This window comes from Heterocephalus glaber, unplaced genomic scaffold, assembly GCF_053883595.1.
Source record: "Heterocephalus glaber isolate CG9 unplaced genomic scaffold, H.glaber_assembly_v1.0 deba00000122, whole genome shotgun sequence".
Taxonomy (NCBI): Eukaryota; Metazoa; Chordata; class Mammalia; order Rodentia; family Bathyergidae; genus Heterocephalus; species Heterocephalus glaber.
In genome coordinates this window covers 57738358-57753867 of record NW_028258138.1, presented here as the reverse complement: position 1 = coordinate 57753867, position 15510 = coordinate 57738358, and the positions used below count along the sequence as shown (strand labels likewise).

Genomic DNA, 15510 nt, shown 5'->3' with positions numbered 1-15510 from the left:
TGAAAGCCAGATAGAGTGGCTTTTTGGGTGTTTTTTTTGAAGGCTTCTCTAAGCGATGGCAGCTAACTTGTATTAGGGCTTCTTTTGGTGAACAAAGAGGTGTTAGAAGGATGCTTATACTATAGAATAAATTAACATAAGGAGAGAATGAAGGCCAGGATGTGGCCAAGTTCTCCTAGACAAACTTGTAAACAGAATTTTGTGACTGTGCCCATCTTCTCCTTTCTTTCTCTTCCTCCCTTTGTAGTCCCCCCTCTCTCCTGCTGGAAGATGGCAGTTCCCTTTTGTGTTCTTACTGCTCTCCCTTGCTGGTTTTTGTTTGGCAAATGAATAGATACCAACCATTTACATTCTAACAGAAAATACATATTTTCATCCTCCAGGAGTATTTGCTCATAAAGTTGTGTGTATCTGTGAACTCAAGGACTCATCTATGTGAAAGGCATTTCAAAGACTCCTGCAGAGTAGGGTGGGTAAGTAGTGTCAGACTGGGAGTGAGTGAACTCCTGTGACCTATCATACAGAGAACACCAAATTTAAACTCTTTCTTTCTAACCCTAGATGCACCAATCAGGACAATATCTGAGGTAATAATCTTTTGGGGCACAGACACAATATGATCCCTTCCTTCAGGTGCTTTTGGTGCTATAGCAGCTGTGCTGTAATGGTGTCTTGAAAGGGATGAGGATATGCTGTGAATGGTTCACAAACAAAATGGTGTATGATGACTTTAAAACAAAGATAAACATGCATTCTAGATTCCAAACAGCCCAAGGCAGTCCATTCTGTTTTCCTCTCTTTTCTAGTGGTTAGGTATGCATTATTTTTTTGGTTGATGTCTTTCAGACTGCAAATCGATGTGTTTTGGTGGCAGTGAGATATATTATGACAAGGTTCCATTATTATTTCCTCTTAAATCCAACATCTATGTAGCGGTAATATCCTTAAATCTCTATTAATGGATAATAGACCTGCATTAAGAAGAAATATATACAGAGAAAGACATGGAGTCTGAATTGAATCTCTGAAATGTTGTATATACTTAATGGTAGCTGCCATCCAAGCAGGCTGTCCCTTCCCTAGGAAGCTGTGAAAGGAAGGAGGCAGCTGAAGAATCTCTGCTTCTATTCACCAAAGTTCTAAAAGTATAAATTAGATCACCAAGCCAATTTGAACAAAGTGTGGTAGAGTAGAAAGAGTACCTGTCTCAGAATTAAGAGGCATATTTCTCATTCTTCACTATCATATAATTAGGGTGAAGGAATTTTGGAAAAGACATTTAATACCTCTGCTTTTTAGTTTCTTTATGCACATAATTGCCTCCTCTCCCCTTTTCCTCCCAATCCCTCCCTCCTTAATAGAGCAGATAATCAAATGAGCTTGTCTCTAAAGTAGTATAAAAAATACAATGTTATTATACCAATGGAAAGGAATATGCCTTATATTCTTATTCTCATTACCAAAAATTTTGTGAAAATTGAACATTTTGGTAGGAGAGATTAATGTCAGCATATTCTTTCACCTCACTGGTAATTAATCTCCATTTGGGTCATATGATCTCCTGACCCCACTTTAACTTAGGTACCACTTTCTGAGTCCAAGACCCTTTCCAGAAAGCAAGTTTGTAAACAGCAGAAAAACAGGAGGAAAATTACTTGGCTGCTTTGACATAAACCAACCCAGGACCAATTTAGAATCACTAAGGTAACCAGGAAATTGCTAAGAATGCATTTGGAAAAGAGTAGGAGGAAAGAGTGTGTATCTTAAAATATCCATGAACACTTGATTATAATATACAAAATCTTTCAGCTCTCGGTACTAGAAACAACACAAATAGACTTCAGTTCAAAGTGGGAACTTCACTACAGTTTGAGAAAGACATTTCAATGTTTTTTAAGCCTCAGCCATGACTACATTCACCTTTTTAAAGTTAGTTATCTAAGCAACTTTGTGCTGAGACAGAATCAACCTTATAGTGCTAGAAAATCTATTTCTAAATCAGAGCAAGAAAAAGGTGAATCAACTTCCTGGAGTTTCTTCTTGTCTGTGAGATCTGATTCATCCACTGTACTCTTTTAGAGAATAAGTTTAAGAAGACTATCTGAGGACCAGGGATTTAGCTCAGTGGTTCCAGTGCCTGCCTTGCAAGCGCAAGGTCCCAAGTTCTATCCCCGCTACCAAAAAAAAAGAAGACTATTTGAATGTTTAACAACTTTAATGTCAACCCCACCAAAAAAAAAGTAAACCAAAGTCAACTCAAATTAAGTGATTTTGAGAATTCTACTTCATCAAAGAGACCTACTTATTTTGGGAAACATTTGACCAATAGATTTATTCTTATCTAGTAGTCAACTTCAGGTTGTTCCTAATGACATCTATATCAGAACCAAATTATTTGAAGGAGTGTGGGAAGAACCAGGGTGAAGAACTCAAAGAAAAAGAACTCTGTAGGATTTATTATAAAATGTGACTTGACTCATATTTTGAGTGTCAGGAAATCAGTTTTTATTGTTTGTTGTTCCCACTGATTTTCACTAGTAGTTCCTTACTATTTATGTTTAATAATTTTTCCTATAGACTCACATGAGACAAGGTGTGTAGGGCATATATTGTAAGACAATATTTGCACTTGCGGTCATGCAAGGACCATGTAAGTTATTAAGCAACCAATCTACCACAGGGTTAAATAAAATGTCCTTTGCAAATTTCAGATTCAGAAACCCAATCTAAGATTTTACACATTAAATAGAACCTAGTAAGGAATAGGACTGATAAAGTTGTCCCAAAGAATACTTCAGTTGTCCGTAGGGTTATTGAAGAGACATTTCCCCAAATACCTATGGTGAGTAAACTGCTGTGGTAAAGAGTTTTTTCCTCTGCTCAGACTGACTTTAAAATTGTTAAATATGATACACCAAAAAGACAGAGTGCAAAGAGCTTTATTGCCTAATCCAACGAAATATCATCATAATCTTTCTTCCACTGCTTCTAGCCTTTCCTTTGGGAGGGATTGTTTATAGTTAAGAAGTATGGATGCTTCGGGGTGGTATCACTCACAGTTTATAATGGAAGCAGATCTGAAAGTGTTTGCATACATGTCTCACAGCTGACTCTGTAGGGAAATTTGCTTCAAAGTGCAGAGATATTCTGGCCACTTTATAACCTCCCCGGGGTCGTAAGCTTTGGATTTTGGTGACGTCATCACAGCTTTCTTGCTTGGTTTCAGGCACATTCATAAGAAACTTTTATCCCTATATTTGGACATTTAAGTATAGGTTTTGTCTATTGAAAGCAAGCTAAGCCAGCTAGCAAAATCCCCAAAGGAACTGGGAGTATGGGATTTGTGGTGATTATATTCTTTTTGTTTAGCATAGTTTACCTTCTGGACAGAAGTCCTTTGATCTTGGTATTAGTTGCTTAGCTGACAGTTTTAAACCCATCTTTGGCCCGCAGAAGGAAAAGATCATCAAAGAGATAAGTGAGACAGCTCCTACATGCCTTCTGTGACTTCATCATGTCATGGTCAATGTGGTTTTGGACTGTGGAGAACATGGATTTTAGGACTAATTGTGTAAACTTGGATGAAACTTAATTTCTCCATTGTTTACTTCCTTCTCCCCTCAATGAATCCATTATGATCTATTTGTTCTAAGACATAAATTCAAAAATTATTCAATATTTTAAACACATAAAAATACAGAAAATGTTATACAGTCAGGGAGTTGTCACTGTGATATATCAGTTAACATTTTTTTCTGTAATTGCTGACAACTATAAAAATGTAACTGACACATTTGAAGTTCTTGTGTATTTCTCCTTGATTCAAGTCCTATCCTTTCCTCTGTAGACCTTGAATTTCTATTTAGCATTTCATATATACATCATATAAAGGTGGTTCTCATATATTTACTAGATATGCAGATATTCTTAAACATTGGCATGGTTTTGCATGGTTTTAGTCTTTATGTTAATAATATTTTTTGTTATACTCAGATTCCTTTTCTGTTAGATGATACTTTAAAAAAATATCAATTTTGATAAATCTAGGCCTAGACTGTTGATTTTTAACTGATGTATAATATTCCATTGCATGAATATACCACAATAAAATTTAGTTATTTCAAATTTCTTGCTGTTCCAAATAGTTCTCTAATGACATTTTTTTAAATTGCCTTTCCGTGAGCATATGCAAGAGTTTCTTGAGGATGGCACTACTCAAAACAGACTATTTCCTGATAGTTTGTGGACATGAGTTGTTCTAAGGCACATACTTAAAATAGCAATTCTCTAGGGCATGAGTTACTAGATTTTAAATTATCCACAATATCAGCTTTTCATATTGTCAAAATGCTTTCCAATTAACTCTCCCCAGTAGTATATGAGAGTCTCATTTCTCCACGTTTTCACGAACTTGTGGTGTTTCTGACTTTGAAATCTTTTGCTAAGCATTGCAAATCTCTGATGATGAATAAAGCTATCATTTCTCTTTAAGGAATCATATTTTATATAGTTTTTTGTAAATATGATTTGTTTTATGGAGGACATCCCTTAAATTTCCTTTTAAAAGTATTTTTATCAGAAAATGATTAAATCATTTATCTACCTGTTAAGATAATCCCATTGCTTTTCTAAATTCATCTGTAAATGTGCTTAATTTTATTAATAGTACTTTTTAAAATGTTGAATCCATGGGCTGGGGATTTACCTCAGTGGTTTCGCCTCCTGCTGCGCAAGCACAAGGACCCGAGTTTGATCCCCAGTAACAACAACAACAACAAAAAAAATTGTTGAATCCATGAATGCTTCATATTGATGGGCTTGGTTGTAATGTTAACATGAGATTTTTGCATCAATATTCGTGAATAAGTTTGGCCAGTAATTTTCTTTTCCTCTATTATATTATCTTAGTTTGGATCAAGGTTAGTTTTCTCGTAAAAGAATTGGAGAATGTTTCCTCTTTTCATGATCTGAAACAGTTTTTGCAGTTATCTGATTGTTAAATATTGATAGAATTTGCCCTTACAATCAGCTGGATCTGGTGTTTCAACTGTGGTAGATTTTACTATTTTAATTCAAATTATTTAATTATTGTAGGCCTACTGGTTTGCTTTTTTCCCACTACTTCTTGAATCACCTTAGGTAACTTTTCTTTTTAGATAAAGAAATTTTAAATGTTTTTGAATTTTCAAAATAATTGATTATAATTTTAAAATTTTTACTGCATCTATAATTATGTTCCTGGAGCATAATCCTCAATAATTATATTACTAGAGGATATTTTCTAGCATTGTTTACTTGCAACTTCTCTCCATGTTCTTGATCATTCATGCCACAGGTTTATTTATTTTGTTACTGGGTTTGTCACACCAATTTTCCCATTCTTATTATTTCTTGAGGGTTTTTTTTTACATTAATTTCCAATTTTATCTTTATTTTTTTCTTCTTCCTAGTTGCCTTGAGTCATTCTTTTATTCTCTTTCAAGATACCTGAAGTTTAACTGACAAAAATTACATGTACTTATGGTAAACTATCTGATATCTTGATATGTGTGTGTGTGTGTGTGTACAGTGAAATAATTACTAAAGTTTGCATAGTTATCTTTTGTTGTGTTTGTGATGATAGTATTTAAAGTCTACTCTCTTAGCATCTCTAGTATATAACACAGGATTAATAGCTATTGTCACCATACCATATATTATATCTCTAAAACTTTTTCATCCCACCTAATTGAAACTTAGTTCCCTTTAACCAACATCGCCTCCTTTTCTACACTCCTTGGTTCCTGGAAGTTACCATTCTCCTCTTTGCCTCTGTAAGTTTGATGGTTTTTTTCCTTAAGTATCTCATACCAAAGTGAGACCATGCAGTTTCTTTCTTTCCCTTGCTTATTTCACTTAGCATAATGTCTTTCATATTCATCTGTATTGTTGTGAATAACAGGATTTACATCTTTTCTAAGGCTGGATAATATCTCATTGTATACTTATATACCACAGTTTCTCAATCCACTCATCCATGGATGTATACTTAAGTTGATTACATAACTTGGTTATTGTTAATAATGCTGCAATGGACATTTGAGTACAGGTATCCACTTGACATAATAATTTTATTTCCTTTGGATATATACTCAGACATGGCATAGCTGGATATATGGTAGTTCTATATTTAATTTTTTAAGGAATCTTTACACTATTTTCTGTAATGCTTTTGCCAGTTCACCTTCCCACCAATAATGTACAAGTTTTCTTTTGTCTCTACAGTATATATTTGCTAATGCTTATGTCTTTTTTGGTATAGCCATTCCAACAGTTGTCAGTTGATATTTCATTCTAGTTTTTCATTTTGTAACAACTAATTATGTTGAGCATATTTTATATACCTGTTGGCCATTGGTATACTGTATCTTGTCTGAGAAATATCTATCAGATTTTTTACTTATTTTTAAATGAGGTTATTTACTTTCATGCTATTGAGTTATTTGAGATCTTTTTATGATTTGGATATTAACCTCATCAAAAGTGTGGTTTGCAAATATTTTCTCCCATTCTCTAGGATGTCTCTTGATTCTGTTGTTTCCTTTGCTGTTTGTAAACTTTGAATTTGTTGAAATTTCATTTGTCTACTTTTGTTTGTGTTTCTTGTGCTTCTGAGGCCATATAAAACAAAATTATAACTCAGAGCTATGTTAAGAAGTTTCATCTCTATTTTTAGTGGGACTTACGTTTAAGTCTTCCAATCATTTTTATTTGATATTTGCACATGGTATAAGATAAATACCTACTTTTTCTTCTGCATGGGGATGTGGAATTTGTAGGCCCTATTTGCTGAAAAAAAATGTTTCCATATTGTGTTTCTTGTCACATTTGTCAAAGATCACCTCGCCATTAATGTATAGATTTATTTCTGGCCTCCTATTCTGTTCTATTGGTCTCTAATGGATTTTTATGCCCGTACCATACTCTTATAGCTTACTATAGCTTTGTAGTATATTTTGAAATCAGGTAATGTGATTCTTCCAGGTTTGTTTTGTCCAAAATGGCTTTGGCTAGTTGGAGCCCTTTGTGTAGTTCAATATAAATTTTAAAGTTGTCTATTCTTGCAAAAGTTCCCATTTCAATTAGTCTAAAATTATTTTCTATTTGTAGATTGCTTTGAGTGGTAAAGACAAATTACAATATTAATTTTCCAAACTATGCATACAAGACATTTTCCATTTATTTTTAAAAATTCTTTTATTGGTAGATTTTAGGTATACAACACATTTACATTTCTCATTGGGAACTTGTACCTTTGCATGATGCATCTTGGTTCTTATTTTTTCCCCATTCCTAGCCCTCCTTTCACTCCCTCCACCCTTCCCTATTTACAAAGACTTTATTTCCATTTTTTCCATTTCTCAGCATTTTTCCTTTCCCTTCTTTCCTTTCCCCTGCCCCTCCCACTACTCCTACCCCTTGGGACCTTTTCTTCCTATTTCGCATTATCGATTATTCATTCTAATCATTGGTACATTTTAGGTATACAATATAATGACATCCATCATTGGAAATTTGCACCTTTACATAGTCTCTTGGTTCTTTTTTTTCACCCTTCCCCTGCCCTCCTTTCAACCCCTCCATTTCTTCCTATTTACAAAGATTTTGTTTCCTTTTTTTTAATTTTCTCATATTAATTCCATTCCCTTTTTTCCTTTTCCCTACCCCTCCCACTTCACCTTCCCCTTTGCTCCTTTTCTTCCTATTTCACACCATCTACTATACCTTTAAGTCCTTATTTACACTTTCAGTTTCTCATACTAGATGTAGTGTATTACATTGTTTGATTTGCATATGTTTACCATCCCCCTGGGATGAATCCCACTTGGTCAGGGTGTATAATTTTCTGCATTCTATTTGCCAGTATCTTTTTAAGGATTTTTGCATCTATGTTCATTAGTGAGATTGGCCTATGCTTCTCTTTTTCAGTTGGGTCTTTCCCTGCTTTGGCTATCAAGGTGATGCTTGCTTCCAGGAATGAATATGGGAGTATTGCTTCCCTTCCAATTTCATTGAAGAATTTAGAGAGTAGTGGCAGTAGTTCCTCTCTAAATTGTCATAGCATTCAGCAGTGAAGCCATCAGGACCCAGGCTTTTCTTAGTTGGTAAGTTTTTAATTACATTTTCAATTTCATTGATTGTTTTTGGGTTGTTTAGAATTTTTAGGTCTCTTTCGTTCAACTTTGGTAATTCATACATATCTAGGAATCTTCCATTTCTTCTGTGTTTTCCATCTTATTGGCTTATAGGTTCTGAAAGTAGTTATTGATGACCCTCTGGATTTCTGCTGTGTCCATTGTACTTTCATTCTTTTCATTCCAAATTGCACAGATTTGGGCCTTTTCTTTTCTTTTTTTCATAAGCTGGGCTAAGGATTTGTCAATTTTGTTTATTCTTTCGAAGAACCAACTCTTGGCTTCATTGATTTTTTTGCATCATTCTCTTGGTCTCCATTGCATTGATTTCTGCTCTGATCTTTATAATTTCCTGCCTTGTATGAGTTTTGGGTTTGTCCTGCTCTTCTTTTTCTGGAAGCTTGAAGTTCAGCATCAGGTTGTTTAATTGGGCTTGCTCTGTTTTCCTAATATGTGTATTCACTGCTATGAATTTCCTTTGTAAGAGTGCTTTCACTGGGTGCCGTAGATTCTGATATGTTTTATTGTCATTGTCATTTAATTGTAGAAACAGTCTGATTTCTTCTTTAATTTCCTCTCTGACACCTTGGTTATTCAGAAGTGTGTTGTTTAATTTCCATGTGTTTGTGAAATTCATGAAGTGTCTTTTGCTATCCATCTCCAATTTCATCACACTATGATCTGGTAATATACAGAGGATAACTTCAATTCCTTTGCACTTACTTAAACATGTTCTATGAGCGAGTATGTGGCCTATTTTGGAGAACGACCTGTGTACAGCTGAAAAGAATGTGTATTCTGATTTTGTGGGGTAAAACACTCTCTAAACATCTGTTAAATTCATTTGTTCAAGAGTTTGAGTTCTAGTATTTCATTGCTTATTTTGTGTCTAGTTGATCTCTCTATTTGTGACAGTGGGGTATTGAGGTCCCCTAGTACTATTGTATTAGTGCTTATTTGATTTTTCATGTCCGTTAGCATTTGTTTTATATAGTTGGGCTCACTAATGTTTGGTGCTTAAATGTTTGATTGTCATCTCTTCCTCTTGAATTGTTCCCTTTGCAAGGATGTAGTGTCCTTTGTCTCTTTTAATCAGTGTTGGTTTGAAATCCACTTGATTTGCACAGAGGATAGGTACTCCTGCTTTCTTTATGGTATAAATGTAACACTGCACCTCAACTAAACAGGGAAAGGAATTCAACAATGACAACATAGACAACTATTTAAAGATTAATAAAGCTTAATAATTATACTAGAAAGATATAGGGGGTTGGGTATAGGAGAATGAAAGCAGAAAAAGGGTTTTGAAAAATTAATGAAAGATGAGAAGGAGGAGAGAAAAATGAGAGGATCCTATTAAGAAGAATGATATTACTAGAATTAGGTAAATGTATCTGAAAATACAAACAATAAAATGAAAAAAGTAAGAAAAGTGAAAATCAACCAGAAAAAAATTAAAAAGAAAAATGAGATAAAAGAAAGAAAAAGGAAAATCCCCTAAATGTCAAAAAACAGTGAAGAAAAAAGAGAAAAAAATGTGACTCAAAAATTTTCTTCTCTATATTTTTTTCCTCTGTATTCTTGAATGAGTAGTTTCTCTGCAGGATTCAGTTTGGGAATGCATGAAGGCACAGTTTTCTCCTATCTAGCTTGTGGCCTGTAGGTGTGTGAGGGGCACCTCCTCTTTGTGAGGCCCCTCTCTCTGTGTACCCAAGGCTGTGACAACCTTCTAAGCCAGGCATGTCCTTGTTCACACTGGTAGAGGGGGAGGCAATCAGATCTCTGATCTGTGGTCAGTGTATGCAGGAGAGCAAGGCTTTAAGCAGTCCATTACACTTACTTCTGGCACTTCCAAACTCAGCCTAGGCTCTTTCCATATCATGACTCTTGTGAATTTTGCCAAAATAAATTTGGCTTTGCAGGTATCCCCATTATATACAGTGCTGACTTTATTTCCTTTGGGTATATTACAAGGAATAACAGCTGAGTCAAATGATTGTTCTACTTTTTGTTTGCTATGTAGTACAGGCTGGCCTTTTCCTCCTCACTAATTGCAATCTTATCTTCTATATGTGAAATTCTATCCTCACATTGGTTCATTCTGCTGCACAGACTTTCTGTGGAGTTTTTAATCTCTTGGAAATCTGTTTTTATCTGTTTTATGGATTCCATTTGTTTCCTATGTTGGGATTCCATCATGTTCCTCAGATCCTCTATTTTTTTATCTGTGTCCTCTCTAGATTTATTAATCATGTCTTGCACCATGAGCAAAATCTTTGCTGTTATCTGAGTAATTATTTCTGATTTCATTTTTCCCAGATCCTCTTTTGTTGCCAGTTGAGAGAGTCCAGGTGGTTGAGTATCAGAGTGTTCCATCTCGTTTCCCTTTGGGGTTGCTGTAGGTGATCTAGAAGTCTGTTTTTGAGGCTTGTTTATGTGACTTCTCATTTCCACAGGGTGGGGTGCTTCTGGCACCCACTCAGCTCACCTTCTCTGCCCTAGGAGCTTGGGATGGCAGAAGGGGAGCTTCCTTCCAGGTTCTCCAGGCTGGCCTTGAACTCACTATGTAACCAAGGCTGGTTTTGAACTCATAAAGATACTCCTGCCTCAGCCTCCTGGGCACTAGGACTACAGGCGTGTACTACCATACCTGTTTTAGTTTTAGTTTTCTGAGGAATCTACACACTATTTTCATAGGGACTATGCTAAATCACATTGTATACTGCTTCAAAAGATAAAAAATGCTACAGTGAATTGCTTCTCTGAAGCTAGGCTGGTTAGCAAGTTGCAGTATTAACATTTCTTTTGGGGTGAAACTGTTTGGTAATTCTAAATGTGTTAAATATGAGCCATATTCTCATTTTGAGAATTTTAAATTTTTGAGTCTCAAGATAATAACTCATTAAAGTAAAAACCATTTTCTTAAAAAATAAAAAGAAAAGGAAAACAGTGCATGTAAACAATAAGGCTATGAGTCCTGGGCCACTGGGCTCTGACTGCTGGCCAAATCGCCACCCTGCTTCCAGACCCCAAGAAGGCACTAGGGTGGCCCAAAGCCTCCAGGTGGCAGGAAGTGAGGAAAGGATGCCACATTCTACCATTCAGAAGCAGCCAGAAGCTCTGGCACAGTGCATAGGAGGAAGATGAGACAAACCAGTGTGTGAGGGGTAGTTTCTGCTGCAGCTTCCTCCCAAGGTTAACTGAGCATGATGTTGTGCTGCTGAATCACCTGGATGACCTGCTGGGTTCCTTGAGCTTGGTAGCCCCCACCTTGATGCAGGTAGACCTCAGTCCCCGAGAATATACAGAATATTTTCTATGTCCCATTTGTAAGGCACATCCAGTCTACAGTCTTCTTCTCAGAGGCTCTGTACTTAGCCATTTCTCTTGCATCTTTTTTCATGGCTATTTCTGAGCTCATCATGAAGAGCAATCTGTTCCTCTTGATCATTTCTCCTGCACAAGTAGTGTGGCCTAAGAGCATCGCTCCAAAGTCAGCTCCAGCTCCAAAGGTTTTGGAGACATCTGATACTTGTAGCCTCTGTTGGAGATGCTGTGTCCCTTGAAGCCAAGGGAGAGTCTGTGCACTCAATCATTGCACTCAGCTAAGGGAACCCCACCCAGGTCTGGTGCACCTGATGCACATGGAACCCAGTCCAACTCCCACTTGGATGATACCTGCTCCAGAAAGAATAAGCTCTTCTACCATCTCCTGTCACCACCATGCAAGTGTCAATTTCAGAATAAATACAGTAAATTTGCAGTTTGCGATAACCATGAGTTTTTCCTAGGCCCAGTGCTACTTGTTGTTTGTTCATCATTGGGGCTGTTGGCTTTTTCCAACCTTGCCTTATACATGTACAGCCTGATTTCTCTCTCTGCCAGCATCCAGGGTCAGAGATTACTTTGTTCTTTGCTGCTCTATTTCCTTTCTGATCCTCTGTGATTTTAGCATTTCTTTTCAGTGTTTCTTGATTCATGGAGCTCTTCTCTTTCTCCTCACTGAGTATTTTCTAGCTGTCTTTATTCTAGGTCATGAACTGCTGCCTATTTCTACTCCACCATTTTGATCTTAATCTTTTTTTTTCTTAATGTTGGCATTTATCAATATAAACTTTTCTTAAAAGTATTTTAATGCATTTCATAAATTTTAGTATGTTGTATTTATATTTTTACTTGACTCAATATTTTGTTTCCCTTTCAGTTTTTCTTTAATTTATTAGTTGAAAGGAGCTTGTTATTTAACTTGTGAATTTTATATTGTGAATTTTCCAGTTATCCCTCATTATTTATTTCTAATTTTATAACACTGAAGTTAGAAAATATACTTGAAATAATTTCAGTTTTATTAAATTTGCTAGAATTTGTGATCTAACACATAATCTATTTTGAAGATTTTTTCTTGTGTGTTTGGGAAGAATATATAATCTGCTACTGTTGTATGGAATGTTGTATATAAATCTGTTATATCAATGAGTCTAAGTGTGGTTCAAGTCCACCGTTTCTTTACTGATTTTTCTGTCTGGATGATCTAACCATTGTTTAAAGTGTGGCATGGAAATCTCTTACTATGATGGTATGCCTATTATTTCCTTTTAGTTCTCATATTTGCTATATTTATGTGTTTTGTTATTGGGTTGACATATATTTACAATTGTTATGTCTTCTTGATTAATTGACACCTTTTCATTATATGATGACTTCCTTTATCCCTTGTTATAATTTTTTTTTGGTACCGGGATCAAACTCATGACCTTGCACTTGCAAGGCAGGCACGGTGCCATTGAGCTAAATCCCCAGCCCTCCTTGTTACAATTTTTGATTTGAAGTCTGTCTTTTCTGATATGCATACACTTGCCCCTGATTTTTTACACTTGCTATTTGCATGGAATGTCTGTTTTAATAAGTTCACTTTTGGTCTACATGTGTCCTTTAATGTGAAGTGAGTTTCTTATAAGCAGAATATAGTTAAGCCTTTTTAAAAAATTATAGTCACTTGGGACCGGGGATTTAGCTCAGTGGTTTCGCCGCCTGCTGCGCAAGCACAAGGACCCGAGTTCAATCCCCGGTACCAAAAAAAAAAAAAAAAAAAAAAATTATAGTCACTCTATGTCTTAATTGGAGCATTTAGTACATTTACATTTAAAGTAGTTATTGGTAGATGAGGACTTACTAGTATTATTTTGGTTTTTTTCTGACTTTTTAGTTATTTAATCCTTTCTTCCTCTCTTGCTATTTTCCTTTGCGATAAGACTTTTTGGAGGTACTGATTTGTTTTTCTTTAACTTTGTATCTGTTAGAAGTTTTATCTTTTCAGTTACTATGAGAATTACAAAGCAGTCTCATAAATTTTAAGCTGATAACAGCTTTTACTGCTTATAAGAATTAATCTCAAGCCAGGTACAGTGAGACATACCTGTAGTCCCCATTCCTGTAATCCGTATTCTGGGAGGCCAAGCCAGGAAGATCACAAGGTCAACCCTACTGTGGACATTGAATGACTTAACGGGGCTCTCTCTCAAAAAAAAAAAAAAATAAATAAAAAAGAAATAAAAGCAGCAAATAAATATATGAAAAAATGTTCAATATCACTGGTCATTTGAGAGATGCAGATGAAAACAACACTGAGATTCTACCTCACCCCAGAAAGAATGGCTGCTATCAAGAGATCAACCAATAACAAATGCTGGTGGGAGTGTGGGGAGAAAGGAACCCTTCTCCATTGTTGGTGGGAGTGCAGACTGGTGCAACCACTGTGGAAATCAGTACGTAGATACCTCAAAGAGCTAGGACTACAGGCCTCATTTGACCCAGCTATTCCCCTGCTGGGTATCTTCCCCAAAGAATTAAAAGAATCACACCACAATGATATATGTGCACCCATGTTCATAGCAGCACAATTTGTAATAGCTAAAGCTTGGAAACAGCCCAAGTGCCCATCAACTGGAAACTGGATAAAGATGTGATTTTTTAATAACATGAAGTACTACTTAGCCATAAAGAATGAGAAACTAGACACATTTATAGCTAAATGGATGCATATTGAGGCCATACTCTTGTGAAATAAATAGGACACACATGTGTAAACACCAAATAGTTTCTCCAGTGTGAGAAACTGGAAGTGTAAATAAGGATTAAAATGATTAAAATGAATAATTGATAATCTGAAATAGGAAAAGGTCCAAAGGTGTAGGGGTGGTGGGAGGGGAAGGGGAAAGGAAAAATTAGGAGAAAAGAAAAAAAATGGAAATAAAATCTATGTAAATAGGGAAGGGTAGAAGGGGTGAAGGGTGCACAGGTAATGGGGAAAATAATAAGAACCCAAGATACATCATGTACAGGTACGAGCACCCAATGATAAATGTAAACGTACTGTATACATAAAATGTACCAATAAAATAATTTAAAATAAAAAGAAATAAAATCTATCATGAAGAAAAAGAAAAGTCTGAGGGTAAAGCTCAGTGTGAAGGTCCTGAGTTTGATCCCCTATACTGCAGAAAACAAACAAAAAACAATTCATCACTTTAACTAATCCAGCTCTAGATTTTGTTATTTATATTCACAATTTTTATCTAATATTTTGTATGCAGTAAAGAATTATTCTGGCTATGGTTAAACTTTTGTTTTAATTTTTTGCTTCACAGTTAAAGGCATTTTCTTAACACATGAGAGTATTAGTATTGGAGTAATTTGAATTTGAATATATACTTACTTTTATAGTAAGTTTTGTATATTTTTGTGTTTTTAGTGTCTTTTATTTCAATTTAAGGAAATCCAATTAGCATGACTTGTAAGATAGCTAATGGTAATAAACTTAATTTGTTTAGGAAAATTTTTGTCTTTCCACTTCAAAGGATGGACTTGCTAGGCATACTATCATTGCTGTAAGTTATTTTTGTTTTGTTCTTTTACCATTTAAAATATACCACACTTTCGATTAGCAAGGTTTTTGCTAAAAATGCACTTATATTTCCATGGAGGTTTCTTTGAATGTGATGAGTTGCTTTTTTCCCCTGCATTTAAAATTCTTTCTTCATCTTTGACCACTGAGAATTTCATTATAATGTGTCTTGGCGAGGATCTTTTTATACTTAACCTGTTTTGGTTTCTCTGAAGTGCATAAATCTGGATGCTTATTCTTTTCTCCAGATTTCGGGTATTTTCTGTTATTATTTCTTTAAACTTTCTGCCCCTTTCTCTTTCTCTGCTCTTCCCATAATTCCCACAATGTGCATTTTGGTGCATTTGATGATGTCCTTTATAAACCATATGCTCCTTTTTCTTTTTTCTTAAATTTTTCTTTTGTTTCTTTAGGTAATTTCAAATGACCTGT

The 15510-nt window shown here is 35.3% G+C and overlaps 1 long non-coding RNA gene and 1 pseudogene across 3 annotated transcripts in view; both read right to left on the bottom strand.

The window, feature by feature from the left end:
• LOC147830446 (uncharacterized) overlaps positions 1 to 15510 on the bottom strand; it is a 106570-nt gene that overhangs the window by 14303 nt on the left and 76757 nt on the right. The window lies entirely within an intron of this gene.
• LOC147830448 (GMP reductase 1 pseudogene) lies at positions 8783 to 12361 on the bottom strand (annotated as a pseudogene).